The sequence below is a fragment of the Cryptomeria japonica genome, chromosome 10, assembly GCF_030272615.1.
Source record: "Cryptomeria japonica chromosome 10, Sugi_1.0, whole genome shotgun sequence".
NCBI lineage: Eukaryota > Viridiplantae > Streptophyta > Pinopsida > Cupressales > Cupressaceae > Cryptomeria > Cryptomeria japonica.
Genome location: NC_081414.1, coordinates 599,625,721 through 599,640,399, shown reverse-complemented (window position 1 = coordinate 599,640,399; position 14,679 = coordinate 599,625,721). Strand labels below are relative to the sequence as shown.

The window sequence follows — 14,679 nt, the reverse complement described above, 5'->3', positions numbered from 1 at the left end:
GAAGGCATTTGACAAATAACAAAAGGAGTTACACATTGAGCATGCAAGCATCTTCTCATTCTAGGTGGGATTTGGAAGCAAATGAAATTGGGATGTATTGACATTTTATTTAGTTTTTGGCTTGCATTTGGATCCATTCAATTTTCATTTTCAATAGGTATTTTTTGTCTTTCAATGGTTGAAAAACCATTGAAGGAGTGATCTTCCAAGCTGATAAACCAAGGAAATAGAGGCTTGCAGACAATGTGTTTACAAGTCTCCAGTGACAATCTCATTCTAGGGTTGTGTTGATGTGTTTTTTATGCACATGTGAACACAGAATAAAATACCAAGGTATCTTATCCTCTCTTGAACAAAATTTCCCCGAATGCTGAAGATTTCGCCTAAGGATCAATCGAGGCAACTCCAAGGTTCTGGTATGTAGGGTCTCTACGTGTGGATAAGCTCTTGTGGTATGATGTGATTTTGTTGGAATCACAAGGGGACTTACATTTGATTACCTGAGCGTTTAATCTGTTGGAACTTGAATCCTATCTGCTAGCTGGAAGATAAAGAAATGGCAAAAGATACACGGTTTGGAGAATCTAATCTAAAACCTAGAATGCAAGAAGATGGATGAACGACTAGGTGGATTCCTACTGGGCTGGGTCTCACCATCAAGTTCAACAATCCGACACCAACTCAGTGCGATCTTCTAAGGGAATTTCGAAGATGTTCAAATCGTTACACCATCAGACACTGATCACCATTCAAGTTAATGCATGAACAATAAACGCGTAACGACTCTAGATTAAGCTTATTTTATGCCAGTTGACCACGCAAGGCGCCCTTACAATCAGCAAGAGGCTAGTGGTTTGGACTAGGCGGATTCCTCACGAGTGCATTCAGTAACTTCCTTCATTCAATCCAATTAACCATCGTCTAAAATGAAGATTCAACAAGAGACCTTGTATATTGCAAAGAAATGACATTTCACCATAACTTCAATGAAAATGGAGTTCATTTACAATCAAGGCAACAAATTTCTTGCCTTCTCTTCCTAATCTACTCTAATTGCTATTCTATTCACTATTCTAGCTACTAACTCCTAGCTATTAACCTCTAATAACCAACTATTAACCTTTACAAATGAAGAGCTTGAGCCTTTTATAATGCTCTCAATACAATTCAATGGCTCAGATCAATTTAAGATCAATCGCCAAGATTTTACAATAAAAACCCTAATTAGGCTTTGTTACAAGAAACTCTCCTTAGCCAATGAGAAAATTACATTCCATGAATGTGGACCAATAGATGTCAAGGGTAGGTGCCTTAAAGTTTGTGCCATCACTGGTGAGTCAGGTACATTGAATCTGGACATGCTAAGGTGAAGCTATCTAACTGGAGGACAGTGACTGGGATGCCACCTTGTCTTGCGTTTGCCCTTGCATTGACCTTGATTGATCTTCCTTCATCCTTGATGTACTTAGTGAATGATGTAATTGTTGTCATTTTATGACACCCTTGGTCCATCAGTGAGAACCAATCAGAGATATGTTCCATGGACTAGCGTTGCCCAGTTGATCAAGGACAAAAGCAGTGAAATCATGGTTTGAAGTGTTGCCTTGTCGGAAGTTCCTTGGCCCTCTCTTTCTCTTCTCCAGAACTCCGAAACCCCGAGGTTCTGAGTTTCTTTGCCTTAGCCTCTTTCTTTCCTGCTCCGAAACTCCGGAACTCCAAGTTTCCGAAGTTCCCTTCCTTCCCTTAGCTTTTCTTCTGTTCTCCTTCCCCGGAACTCCGAAACTCCGGAACCGAAGTTCCTAGTTCCTCAACCCCGGAACTCCGGAACCCCAGGTTCCCAAGTTCCTAGTTCCTCAACTCCGGAACCCCCAAGTTCCCAAGTTCTTTGTCCTTCTAGCCTGGAACTCCGAAACCCCCAGGTTTCCAAGTTCCTTGTCCTTCTACCCCAGAACTCCGGAACCCCCAGGTTCCCAAGTTCCTTGTCCTTCTAGCCCGAAACTCCGAAACCCCCAGGTTCCCAAATTCCTACCTTAGAACTCTGGAACCCCCAGGTACCCAAATTCCTACCTGTTGTGACGTATTCGCACATCGCCCCATTGCAAATGGGGACCCCTGCTTTTTGCTTTCTAGGGTTTGTTTTCTAGGTCTTTTAGGGTTTTGTCTATTAACCTTTAGCTTTCGCGTGTCGCCAGGGGGATCACCTGGATAGCAGGTTCTGCTTGAGTTAGGTCAAGTTGGTGAGTGATGAAGTCTGGAATGTCCTGATCCTGAAATTTGGCTAAGTCTGGAAAGTCCTGATCCTGAAATTTGGAATTTGGCTAAGTCTGGAATGTCCTGATCCTGAAATTTGGCTAAGTCTGGAATGTCCTGATCCTGAAATTTGACTAAGTCTGGAAAACTAAAGAATCCTCCAAAAACTAGATTTTGCAATATAACTCCTGGAGGTCTGAAACCACTCTCAAACATCCTGAAAGTATATATGGAATATAACTTAAAGTATAAGAAAGAAGAAAGATAGAAGGAAATGTCACTTTCTTATACTTAAATGTTATATTCCATAAAATTATCCTGACGAGAGTAAAAATGTCAAATTTCGCTCCTGACCCTTCCAGAGGGTCCAAAGCGAATTTCGCTCCTGACCCTTCCAAAGGGTCCAGAGCGAAAATCTCCATAAGACATTTTAGTTTGACCCAAACTTAGAACTAACTCGTTCCCAGGCATCTTTGAGGGCAAAACACTTGTTTGGATGGAAAAATGTGAAAATGAAGTCAGGATTTTGGCCAAGATTAGGAATTTCGCTCATGACCCTTCCAAAGGGTCCAGAGCGAAAATCCTTATACACCTCAATTTATCACTTATCAAGACCAAGTTCCTAGTTTACAAGGCACGTGTGGAGGTGTTTTTGAATGTTCTTGCCTTGAGAGGGAGTTGGATGATTTCAAAGATCAAGATTTTGCTTAAAAAGTGATTTTCGCTCCTGACCCTTCCAGAGGGTCTAGAGCGAAAATCAACCTAGGACTCATTTCTTGCCTTATTTGACCAAATTTTGATTTGCAAGGCATTTTGAAGGGAAAAGCGGACATGTTTGGACTTTGGAAATGTTTGAAAACCTTGAAAAAATGATGGATTCTAGCCTGGAAGAAGAATTTCACTCCTGACCCTTCCAGAGGGTCCAGAGCGAAATTCATCATAAAATTCATTTGCCACCTTGTTTGAGCTTGAAACCTTGTTCCTAACTTGGAAAATGATCTAATTTTGCCTTGTGAAGTGGTTTGAAACTTGAACACTAAGCAATTTGGCCTAGAATGAAGATTTCGCTCCTGACCCTTCCAAAGGGTCCAGAGCGAAAATCTTATTTGAGCTTATTTTTCACTAATTTTGGCTAAATTGTGATGTGCAGGGTCTCTTGGAGTGAAGATTGGACATCATTTAAAGATTTGGAAGCATGCGAAATGAAGATTTTTGGACAAAATGGTGAAATTCGCTCCTGACCCTTCCAAGGGGTCCAGAGCAAAATTCCTAATAGCTCTCATGTTGCAATGAAAAAGGTCAAAGCATAGGCATGAATGGAAGAAGAATAGCTTGTTTTTGCCTCCTGAAGAAGTTTCAACTTTGAAGAATGAAGGATTTTGCTTAAAACCTAATTTTCGCTTCTGACCCTTCCAGAGGGTCCAGAGCGAAAATCTCTATGAGGGGTATTTCTTGCCTTGTTTGGTCAAATTGAGAAGTCTAAGGCATCATGAAAGGAAGAATGAGCATATTCAAACCCTTAGGCATGTTTAGAAATCATTGAAAAGTGAAGGAATTGAGCCAAATGGTGAAATTCGCTCCTGACCCTTCCAGAGGGTCCAGGGCGAAAATTCTAAAACCTATCTTTTCTTCCAAAGTTTGGGCAAAGCTAAACTTAAGCATGGGTTTGAGGAGACTTTTGAAATGCCTTGAAGTGAAATTGGATTGTTAAAAATGAAAATTTTGAAGCCAAGAAAGAATTTCGCTCCTGACCCTTCCAAAGGGTCCAGGGCGAAATTTCCAAATCCCCTATTTTGCCTTGCAAAAACAGACCAAGTTTGGATGGAGTAAATGAGGAAAACCATTGCCTAACTTTGAGTGAGGGATTCAAGACAAAATGATGAAGGAGTAAGCTTAAAATGAAAAAATCACTCCTGACCCTTCCAGAGGGTCCAGGGCGAAATCATCAAAAAATCTATCATTCAACCTTGATTGATTAAGTCCAAGGCAAGTTGCAAAATTGTGAAGACAAAGTCGTGGAAATTTGCAAAAATGTAGGTTGAGAAAATTTCAATTTGATCAAGTGAACAAGCTTGGATGGGTTCAAACAAGTCTTGAAGTGAACCTAGACCTTCATCACTATTGAATATTTCAAAGCCTAAGGAGAAAGGAAGCTCCATTAAGCCTCAATCAAACCTCCATATTCCCAAATTTTCACCAAACTTGCTAAAATTAAGACATTTGGGGAGGTTAAATTAAGTTCGCATAATTTGAGGCCTTTGTAATTGAATTGATTAATTTTCAAGCCTTAAAATAAATGTAAAAATCCACCCTTAAAGCTTTGAAATTAATTCAAAAAAATGAAAAAATTAAGTTGAGCGCTCAATATTTGTTATTTGCCTTTATTTGCCAAGTCAGCCATCCTTCAAAAAGGGGGTTTTATTTCATTTTATTTCCTTTTTGTCAAGTCGGCCTCAACAAGAATTAGGGTGAGCGCCCTATATAAGGAAGGAGTATTGTTTCAAAATTCAAATCATTCATTCATTCCTTCTTATGCGAATTTGAGGAGCACATTAGAGGAGCGAAATCTAGCACATTGGAGGCGAATTTCTTACTAAGTTGGAGGCTAAATCCCAGAATTTGCTAAATGTTGGAGGCTAAAGAAGGTGAAGCTTTTGAAGGCTAATTGAGGCGTAATTCATCCAAAGGAAGACCACAATTCAACCCTTGTCCAGCAAAATCCGGTCTTCTTTCTTCATTTTCCAAGGTTTTATAGTTAGGCTTTCAAAGGAGAAGGTATGAAGAATCATTTTGAAGTTCTTATTCAAGATTTATTTTGATTTCATTGCCATTAATTTGAAAAATTAGAATTCTGGATTTATCATGTCATTTCCAAATTAATATATTAAATCATTCTCTTGAAAGGTCCTAAATTCTATGCTTTAAGGTTTGATGCTCAAAGACTAACTTTAATCTTTTGTGTAGGCATCAAATGGCGGCCCCGAGGTCGGAGGATCAATTACTTGGCGGACCCTCATCAAAGAAGATCAAGCCAGGACAAGGACGACCTCCTCCAATCCAGCATCAACAAGGACGACCTCCTCCATCTATCTTCCAGTCCAGCATTTGAAGGAAAGCATCACCAAATTGAGCATCAACCAAGTGTTAGACAAGGTGGCATCCTAGTCATCATTCCTCCAATCAGATTGGTCCACCTAAGCATGTCTAGATTCAATGTACCTGACTCATGGGAGATGGCACAAACTTCGATGTACCTACCCCGGCTATCCATTGGTCGAATATTCCAGAGAAGACATGTGTCCAAATAATACAATTATTTCATTGGTCAGAATTAAGTTTGTTGTAACAAACCCTAATTAGGGTTTCATTGTAAAATCTTGGCCATTGATCTCAAATTGATCTAAGCCATTGAATTGTATTGTGGGCACTACATAAGCCCTGGCTCTTCATTTTTAAAGGCTAATAGTTAGTGAATAGGAGTCAGCAATAGTTAGTCAGTAGTTAGAAGGTGAATAGTTAGCTAAAAGTGGATAGTTAGTTGATAGAATAGCACTTAGAATAGAATAGAGAGAGAAGGCAAAGATTGTTGCCAAGATGTTGTAAAAGACTTGTAAAACTTCATTGAAGAAATGGTGAAATCTATGGGTCGATTCAACAATTTGCATGGTCTCTATACTTCTCAAATTTAATTTCATGTTGTTAGATGAGTGGAAGAAATGTGTTTGATTGATGGTGAAATTTGTATTTCCATACTACTAGCAGTTTGTTGATTGCAGACTTGCCTTGTGTAGTCAACTGAAATCATTCAGCTTAAGCTCAACTTCAATTGTCGCTTCTTCACCGATATGCATCAACTTGATGGTGTCTATGCCTGTAGTGATGATCTGAACATCATAAAGCTTTCCTCCGAAGATCGCACTAACCTTGTGGAGATGGTCCTGGGATGTCAAGACAAGACTTAGTTAGAATTTCATCAAAGATCAATCATTGCTCCTACATTCTTAGTGTTAGAATTAGATCCTTCCCTCGCCCTCATCCTTTTTTCTTTTTTCAAAATCTAGTCTAGTGAAATCCTGTGTTCCAGTAATATTCAAAGCAAATCAAACGTTTAGGTCGTCAAGTGTAAGTCCCCTTGTGATTCCAGCAAAATCACATCATACCACAGAGAGCTTATCCACGAGTAGAGAACCTACAAACAAGAACCTTGGAGTTGCCTCGACTGATCCTTCGGCGAGATCTTCAGCAGTTGAGAAACTTTGCTCAAAAGAGGATAAGGTACCCTTTAGGTATTTTATTCTGTGTTCGCATGTGCATAAAAAACACATCAATGCTACCCTGGAACTCTGGAACCCCCAGGTACCCAAATTCCTACCCCGGAACTCCGGAACCCCCAGGTTCCGAAGTTCCTAGTTCCTCAACCCCGGAACTCCGAAACCCCCAGGTTCTGAAGTTCCTAGTTCCTCAACTCCAGAACCCCCAGATTCCCAAGTTCTTTGTCCTTCTAGCCCGAAACTCTGGAACTCCGAAACCCCCAGGTTCCCAAATTCCTGCCCCGGAACTCTAGGACCCCCAGGTTCCCAAGTTCCTAGTTCCTCAACCCCGGAACTCCGGAACCCCCAGGTTCCCAAGTTCCTTGTCCTTCTACCCCGAAACACCAGAACCCCCAGGTTTCGAAGTTCCTAGTTCCTCAACCCCGGAACTCCAAAACCCCCAGGTTCCCAAGTTCCTTGTCCTTCTAGCTCGGAACTCCGAAACCCCCAGGTTCCCAAGTTCCTTGTCCTTCTACCCCGGAACTCCCGAACCCCCAGGTTCCGAAGTTCCTAGTTCCTCAACCCCGGAACTTCGGAACCCCCAGGTTCCCAAGTTCCTTGTCCTTCTAGCCCGGAACTCCGGAACCCCCAAGTTCCCAAGTTCCTAGTTCCCCAACTACGGTGACCCCCAGGTTCCCAAGTTCCTAGTTCCCCAACTACGGTGACCCCGGTCTCCGAAGTTCCTCAACTACGGTGACTCCGGTCCCCAAAGTTCCCCAACTACGGTGACCCCGGTCTCCGAAGTTCCCCAACTACGGTGACTCCGGTCCCCAAAGTTCCCCAACTACGGTGACCCCGGTCTCCGAAGTTCCCCAACTACGGTGACTCCGGTCCCCGAAGTTCCCCAACTACGGTGGCTCCGGTCTCCGAAGTCTTCCAACTTACTTTTGGCTTGCAACACTTCCGGATGGCGTGATCGACACTCAAGGCTTTAAATGCTTCGACAATTTTGGTGACTTATGCAATTTTTTTGTGGAGCCACAAGGGTGCATTTAATGTTTTTGGCAGGATTTCCATCAAGGGAGGTACGGGGCCATGCTTGGTGACTTATGTCATGCCTGACTTTGGAAGGTTATTCAATCCACCTTCTCAGGATTGCCCTTTGTGGGTATGGCTAGGTTGCTTGCATGTACAAGTCAAGTGCATGCACTTCCCTGCACTTCCAGACTAACATGCTGGGGTCATGATCACCATTGTAACCCATTTTTCTATATAAGGTTGTTAAGCCTCATTGTAAAGGGTTCTCTCCCTGCTGCCTTGAGCTTTCTTATGCTCTTCTCTTCTCTTGAAGACTTGTAAATTTTTGCATTTTTGCAAATGCAAGATTGGCTTTTGGCCTTATGATTAATTGAAAATCACCATTCTTGCCTCTTTTCAACTTATGTATGTTGTGTATGCTTTCTTACCTCCATCATAGGTGTATGTCTTGTGGTTGTTTCTTCATATATGTTGTGTTAACTAGTTTTTCTGAGTGTGACTTGTGGGAATCCTTCTCCCCTCTTGGCATTCAATGAATTCTAACCTTCATATATGCATTGGGGCACTCATACAGCTGAAAAGTTGTGCACCTTCAGGGTGTTTCAGTTAATTACTTGTGTCATTTCGGTAGGGAGAGAAACAATCTCTTCTTGGTGCATCACCCCCTTTTATTCCAAGCAATTCTCTCTTCCTTTTGCCTTTGCAAGTTGTTAGGATAGGTTTAGGAGTTAGTTTTGAAGTGTTGAGTTGGTTAAACACCTGCACCTGGATTGAGAAGGAAGTCGACCTTCTCCGGAGATTCAACCCCCTTGCGCAAGGTCCCACACTTCGGGGTTGTTTCCATGTTTCACAAGGTTGCTGAGTTGATAGCTCAGCAAGGGTGCAAGCTTTTGTGATAACAGTAACCCCTTGACTCTCATATGTTTGATGAAGTCGCCTTATGGTCAGATCACTCCTTAGTAGCCCACTTCGCCTTGAAATGCTTACAAGATCTTTCTTCTGATATCAAGCGGTTTCTCCATATGGCAAAATGAGGTCCTTGAGGATAACCTGGTCTATTACGTGCAACTCCTTGAACACTTGAAGTCCTCCAACTTTGAAGCACCTTAAGTCCTCTCTCACGCATTTGAAGTGTCCTTGATGATGATGGAACTTGAGTAGGTCTTCCTTGTCCTAGCCTGATCCTCCTCCATCTTGATTTTATTAATCTGCAAAACAAACAAAGGATGATTAAGTATACATGATATATTTGTTCTAACATGATATTTCTCACCTTAAATCATCAACAAGAAGGCATTAGAATGAAATTCGCTCAGGATCCTCTCCAGGGACAGGCCCTATAGTGAAATTCGCTCTGGACCCTTTGGAAGGGTCAGGAGCGAAATTGGACAAAGTTGCTCAATTAGACCTCATTTTCAACCTTACCTTACCAAGATCAAACCATTCGCCTCCAAAATTGTTTAGGAATGGGTTTTGCTCAAGGACTTAGTCAAAACTTTAGATCTCCTAGGAATTTCGCTCTGGACCCTTTGGAAGGCTCAAGAGCGAAATTTGCATTTTAGCTCAATTTTCATCATTTCTTTGCCTCAAATCTCTTCTCAAGGCAAGAATGCATCAATCTTACGCCATAGGGACAAAATCTAGGCTTCAAACAAGGAGCAAAATAGTGTTTTAAGGAATCTCGCTTTGGACCTTGGCCAAGGATAGGACCTATAAGGAATTTCGCTCTGGACCTTTTGGAAGGGTCAAGAGCGAAATTTGTGATTTAGCTTCAATCCATCACTTCATTGCCTTAAATCACCTTTAAAAGGCAAGTACATATCGATTCTTTCCCAACCATGCCTTAGAAATCAAGATATAGCTCTCAACAACGAGCAAATAGAAGTTTTAGGAAATTTCGCTCTAGACCCTTTGGAAGGGTCAGGAGCGAAATTTGCATTTTAGGACAAATTCTTCACATTTTGTGACCACAACTTACTCAAATGCAAGCCTAAGGATGTCTCTAAGTTCAATCCACCTCAATCAACACTAGGCTTGATACAAAATTGGGAGCAAAAGGAGGTTTTAGGAATTTCGCTATGGACCCTTTGGAAGGGTCAGGAGCGAAATTTGCATTTTAGGTCTAATTCTTCCATCTTTTTACCCCTCAATTGCTTCCAAGGCATGATGACATCCTACCTAAGGCTTCAAGGCACAAAATTTAGTTCAAATTTGAAGCAAAGGGAGGATTCTATAAAATTTCGCTCTAGACCCTTTGGAAGGGTTTGGAGCGAAATTTGTCTTTTACCCTCAAATCCATCATTGCTTTTACTTCCATTCAGTTCCTAAGGCAAGTATATATCCATCCTCTCTCCACCATGTCCTAGGAACAAAGATCTTGGCTTGAACAAGGAGGAAAATAGTGTTTTAAGAAATTTTGCTCTGGACCCTTTGGAAGGGTCAAGAGCGAAATTCTTCCTTAGGCTCATTTCACACTTCTTTTCTCCTTTCTTTGCCTTGAATTTAACTTGTCAAACCTCCTTCTATCACCATCAAGTCAACTTGCTCTCAAAGTGGTGTCCATTTCAAGGTTTTGGTGAGAAAAAAAGGTTTACTAAGAATTTCGCTCTAGACCCTTTGGAAGGGTCAGGAGCGAAATTGATGTTTTAGGCTCAATTTTCCATCATTGACTTCATTTTCAACTTTTCCTCATCAAAAACAAGTGATTTGCCTTCAAGAATGCTTAGGAATGGATTAATTCAAAGGTTGGAGCAAGGGATAGTGCTTTATGGAGAAATTTGCTCTGGACCCTTTGGAAGGGTCAAGAGCGAAATTGCTCTTTTTGGCTCAATTCTCATCCTTTTTCACTCATCTTTGCTTTAGACTTGATCTTTTGAATCCTTTCCTTGCCATGTATGTCCACTGTTTGATGTCCTTAGTGAAAAATAGGTCTTTTGGGGAATTTCGCTCTGGACCCTTTGGAAGGGTCAAGAGCTTGAAAAAATTTTGCTCTTGACCCTTTAGAAGGGTCAGGATTAAAATTTGCAATTATGCTCAAATTCCTCAACTTTCATCACTTACTTTGTTTCACACATCAATACTCTCTCAACCACGCCATAGGGATAAGGTTTATGAGGCAAATTAGGACCAAGAAGGGTGATATAAGGAAATTCACTCTGGACCCTTTGGAAGGGTCAGGAGCGAAATTGAAATTCGCTCTAGACCCTTTGGAAGGGTCAGGAGCAGAAATTGACATGTTAGTCTCTCCCTCAGGATTCATATATGGATTGTAACATTTAAGTATAAGTTTCTTATACTTTAAGTTATATTCCATACATATTGTCAGGATGTTTGAAAGTGGTTTCGGACCTCCAGGAGCTATAATGCAAAATCTAGTTTTTGGAGGATTCTTCAATTTTCCAGACTTAGTCAAATTTCAGGATCGGGATGACATTCCAGACTTGCCAAATTTCATGACATTCGAGGATCAGGATGACATTCCAGACTCCTCAAGGCGAATTTGCTCTGTCCTTGATGTAAGGGATGGAACCTAGGAGGACATTATGCATTCAACCAAGGTTTGATTTAGCAACTTGAAGTGCGACCAGATAGTACACAAAAAACACCCTAGGAATGATCTAAATAACTCCTAATCACTCAATTGACCTGACCTCTTGAGGAGATCCACCTACTAACCCACTTCAACTTAAGTAGAGCCTGCTATCCTAATGATCTCTCTGACAACTCTCCAATGCAAAGGCTACAAGCCAAGACCAGACAACCAAGCAAAGAAAACTAACCCTAGAAAGCAAAAAGTAGGGGTCCCCATTTGCAATGGGGCGATGTGTGAATACGTCACAACAGGTTGCAATTGCGCTTCAAGGCTATTTTGTGTGTTTGATTTGCAGGAGTTTGAAGTGGTTTTGTGGGAGTTTGTTCTTAGATTATTTTCAGATTTATATTGCTGATTACAACAGCATATATTGCTGTTCATGGCTGTTGCTAGACTATGATTTCATGTATTTTGCTGTTGTGAGAAAGTGTGTGGAGGTTGAGAAGTTGTTCTTGGTTTTGGCAATGAGTTTGTGTTGCATATGAGCTCTGTTTCTGGAAACTATTTGTATTGTTTCATAGAAGATTTGTGGACTATTGTAGACATCATTTTGCAGGCCGTTATAATGCCAAAATTTCTCCAGAATTTGCTATTTGTGTTTCTATGAAGTTTTTCAGTGTTTACAAACTTAACGGTGCAATTTCTCATTTACCCAATTTCACTGTTTATTGTTGAAAAGCAAATCTGAGTTGGATTTTATTTGTTTTGTAAATCTGATATAAATTGCAGCAAGGGTTATTAAAATATCAACAATTGAAAAAATTTAAGATATAAAATTTAAATTACTGTTGTCACAAAAGTTGAACCCGCTTGATGAACAACCTTGATCATCAACCTTGTGCAACGTGGAAACAACCTCCCAAGTGTGGGACTTGCAGAAGTGAGGTTGAGTTTCTAAAGGAGGCCAGCTTCCTTTCCAATCTGAGTGCAGGTGTTGGACTAACCCAACACTGAAATGTCTATTCTACTGGTTTTGGGAGGGAAAAGGGAGAAAGAAGGGATGTTTGAAAGAGGGGAAATAAGGTTTGCACCTAGATTGAAATGGTGATCTTCCCTGCTTGTAGCTGCACGAAACATAAATAAAACCACCCAAGGCATGCACAAGATTCTATTCTAATTGGCTTCCAAAATGCAGAGTGAAGGTTTGAATTTGCAAGATAGCAGGAGGAACTGATCTAGTTCACAGATGATATCCACAAGGGATCAACACACTCACCTATGCTAAGGAAACAAACTAAAATGCATTCAGACAAAAAGGTAAAAACATTACACAAGTTGAAAGAACTAAATGAAGGCAAAACAGGCGAATTCTATTCATGCAAAGGCAAAGCAAATTTTACAAGTGCAGAGAAACATAAGTTTTCTGCAAAAGAAAGAAAGAAGATCCCTATACAGGGTTACAAAATTGCCTTTAAAGCTCAGGCATAACTCAGGTCGAGCTGGACTTAGAAACCCTAACCCTAGCCAAGGTTAGGTTACAAAATATCAGAGAGGAGGAAGATCAAATGAAGGACGATCTGATGGCATGTTGTATCCGGCTCTAAAAGTAGTCCTTTGTAGCATGGGGAAAAGCAAAATCTACAAATGTGGGGAAAGCCCTATGCACAAGGCATCACTGTGGCGTCTGCAGGCCAGAGAAGTTTCCATTCCGCATTAAATGAGCACAGGCAATGGGAGAAAACGTCTAGAAATCGCCTGTAGAGGCATGGGGAGGGGCAATCACCTCCTAAAAATCAGGGTAAATCAACATTGGGATGGCATCTAAAAAGGCCCTCAAGCCCATAAGTTTTCCTTGCAATGGATGAGTCGTAGGTGGTGTCTAAAACCGGCCACAAGGGTCATATCTGGAGTAATGGCGGAGATCCCTAAAGGTTGGACAAATCAATTCTAGTTAGATCTGGTCGCCGACTAAACAAAATACAGGCCTCGACCACTTGGTCGCCAACTACCCTGCAAAAGGGATTTAAATTGTCACCGGCCCACGAGCTTGAATTTTGGCCCTTCGATCCTCCAAATTGCGCGAAGATGGGCGCGCAAGATCAAGCCACAAAACCCCCCAACAGGGCTCAAAATAAGTTTAAAACATGGCCATCGGATCGAGCCATTATGAAGATCTGACGACCACTGATGATCAACGTGACTCCCCGGGCCCACGCTTCCTTCTGTTGTGTGACCACCGAACGACCCTCTTACTGTGCGGGATGGCAAGGAACAACAATCTCCCTTGGATTTGGTCACCCCGTGTCGCCATCTCTATGCATTCTTATTTGGCGTGAGATGGTAGGGAAAACCCCCACACTTTGCTTTTCCTTATCCCGCGCGCATCATTTGGGCCTTCACTTACCCTACGGGATGGCGAGGAAAGCCATATGCCCTTTACTTTTGTTGCCCCGCAATGCCGCCTTGGTGTGCTTTCTCTTTGGTGCGGGGTAGCGGGGAACCACATTTGTTTCACCTATCTCTTACCCTGCACAAGTGCTTCCGCCTTCATCTTGCCCTGCAAGATGGCGGGGAACCATCCACACGTTCTTTACTTTTATATACCGCGCCCCGTCTTTCTTTGTCGTTCCCTTTGGTGCGAGATGGCGGGGGGAAGAAACTCCTCGTTGCATACGTTACCCCGCAAGCATTACTTTTGTTAAATTATGCCCGCGCGAGGGAAGAAAGGAACTGACTTCCTTGCCTTCCCCACCATCCCGCGCAGGCAAAACCTGCTGGACAAAACTTGTGCGGCCAAAACCTTAGCCCGCCGCAACCGAATAACACATAATGTCCAACACAAGATGGCGAATAACAAGATGTGTTATTCACACAAGATGCTGGTGTAACTGTAAGGCACAAGTCAATAACCCTCGTGTTATGCACCTTCACATAACCTTTGTGTTATGCACTTTCTAAAAAAAATTGAAGAAGCAGCTAACTCTATTGAGTACGATAACACGACGTGTTAGTCGCACTGAAATCTCGGAACTAATCTCTGCAAGGGTTGGCACAAAAATTGCCAACAATTACCTTCAACAATTCCAAGTTGGAGAAAATCTGGAAGATGCATTGTGACCTATGATGATTGGTCACAAACATTTGAATCTCTTTAGCCTCCATATAGATTTCTTTGACCCACTTGATCTTTATGCCATTCTTTTGGAATACAAATTGAGTGAGAGGACAACACATGGTGTCCAAAAAATATATGCCCATATATATCCTCCACTATAAAACCAACTCACAATTTTTAGCATTGTCCATAGTGACTTGAACAACATTTTCAAGGCTCGCCATTCCTATGGATTTTATGAAAATACTAAGAATGAAAGTTGCATCCTTCACTTGCCCCTCACAATCTACTACCTTCAAAAGCATTACCCCTTTAGGGGACACCACAATGACATTGACTAGTGGTTAACTTTTACAGTCTTTCCATAAATCATAAATGATAGACACACCCATTTCAACCCACGTATCTCTAATTGCTCTCAATGATGCCTCTATTGAAGCATTGTCCTTGACCGATAAGTTGGAGTGCACCTTTTCATACCTGAGATTAACATA

The 14,679-nt window shown here is 41.6% G+C and overlaps 1 protein-coding gene across 1 annotated transcript in view; it reads right to left on the bottom strand.

The window, feature by feature from the left end:
- The window catches only part of LOC131049285 (pre-mRNA-splicing factor SPF27 homolog), a 116,020-nt gene that overhangs the window by 98,496 nt on the left and 2,845 nt on the right, over positions 1–14,679 (bottom strand). The window lies entirely within an intron of this gene.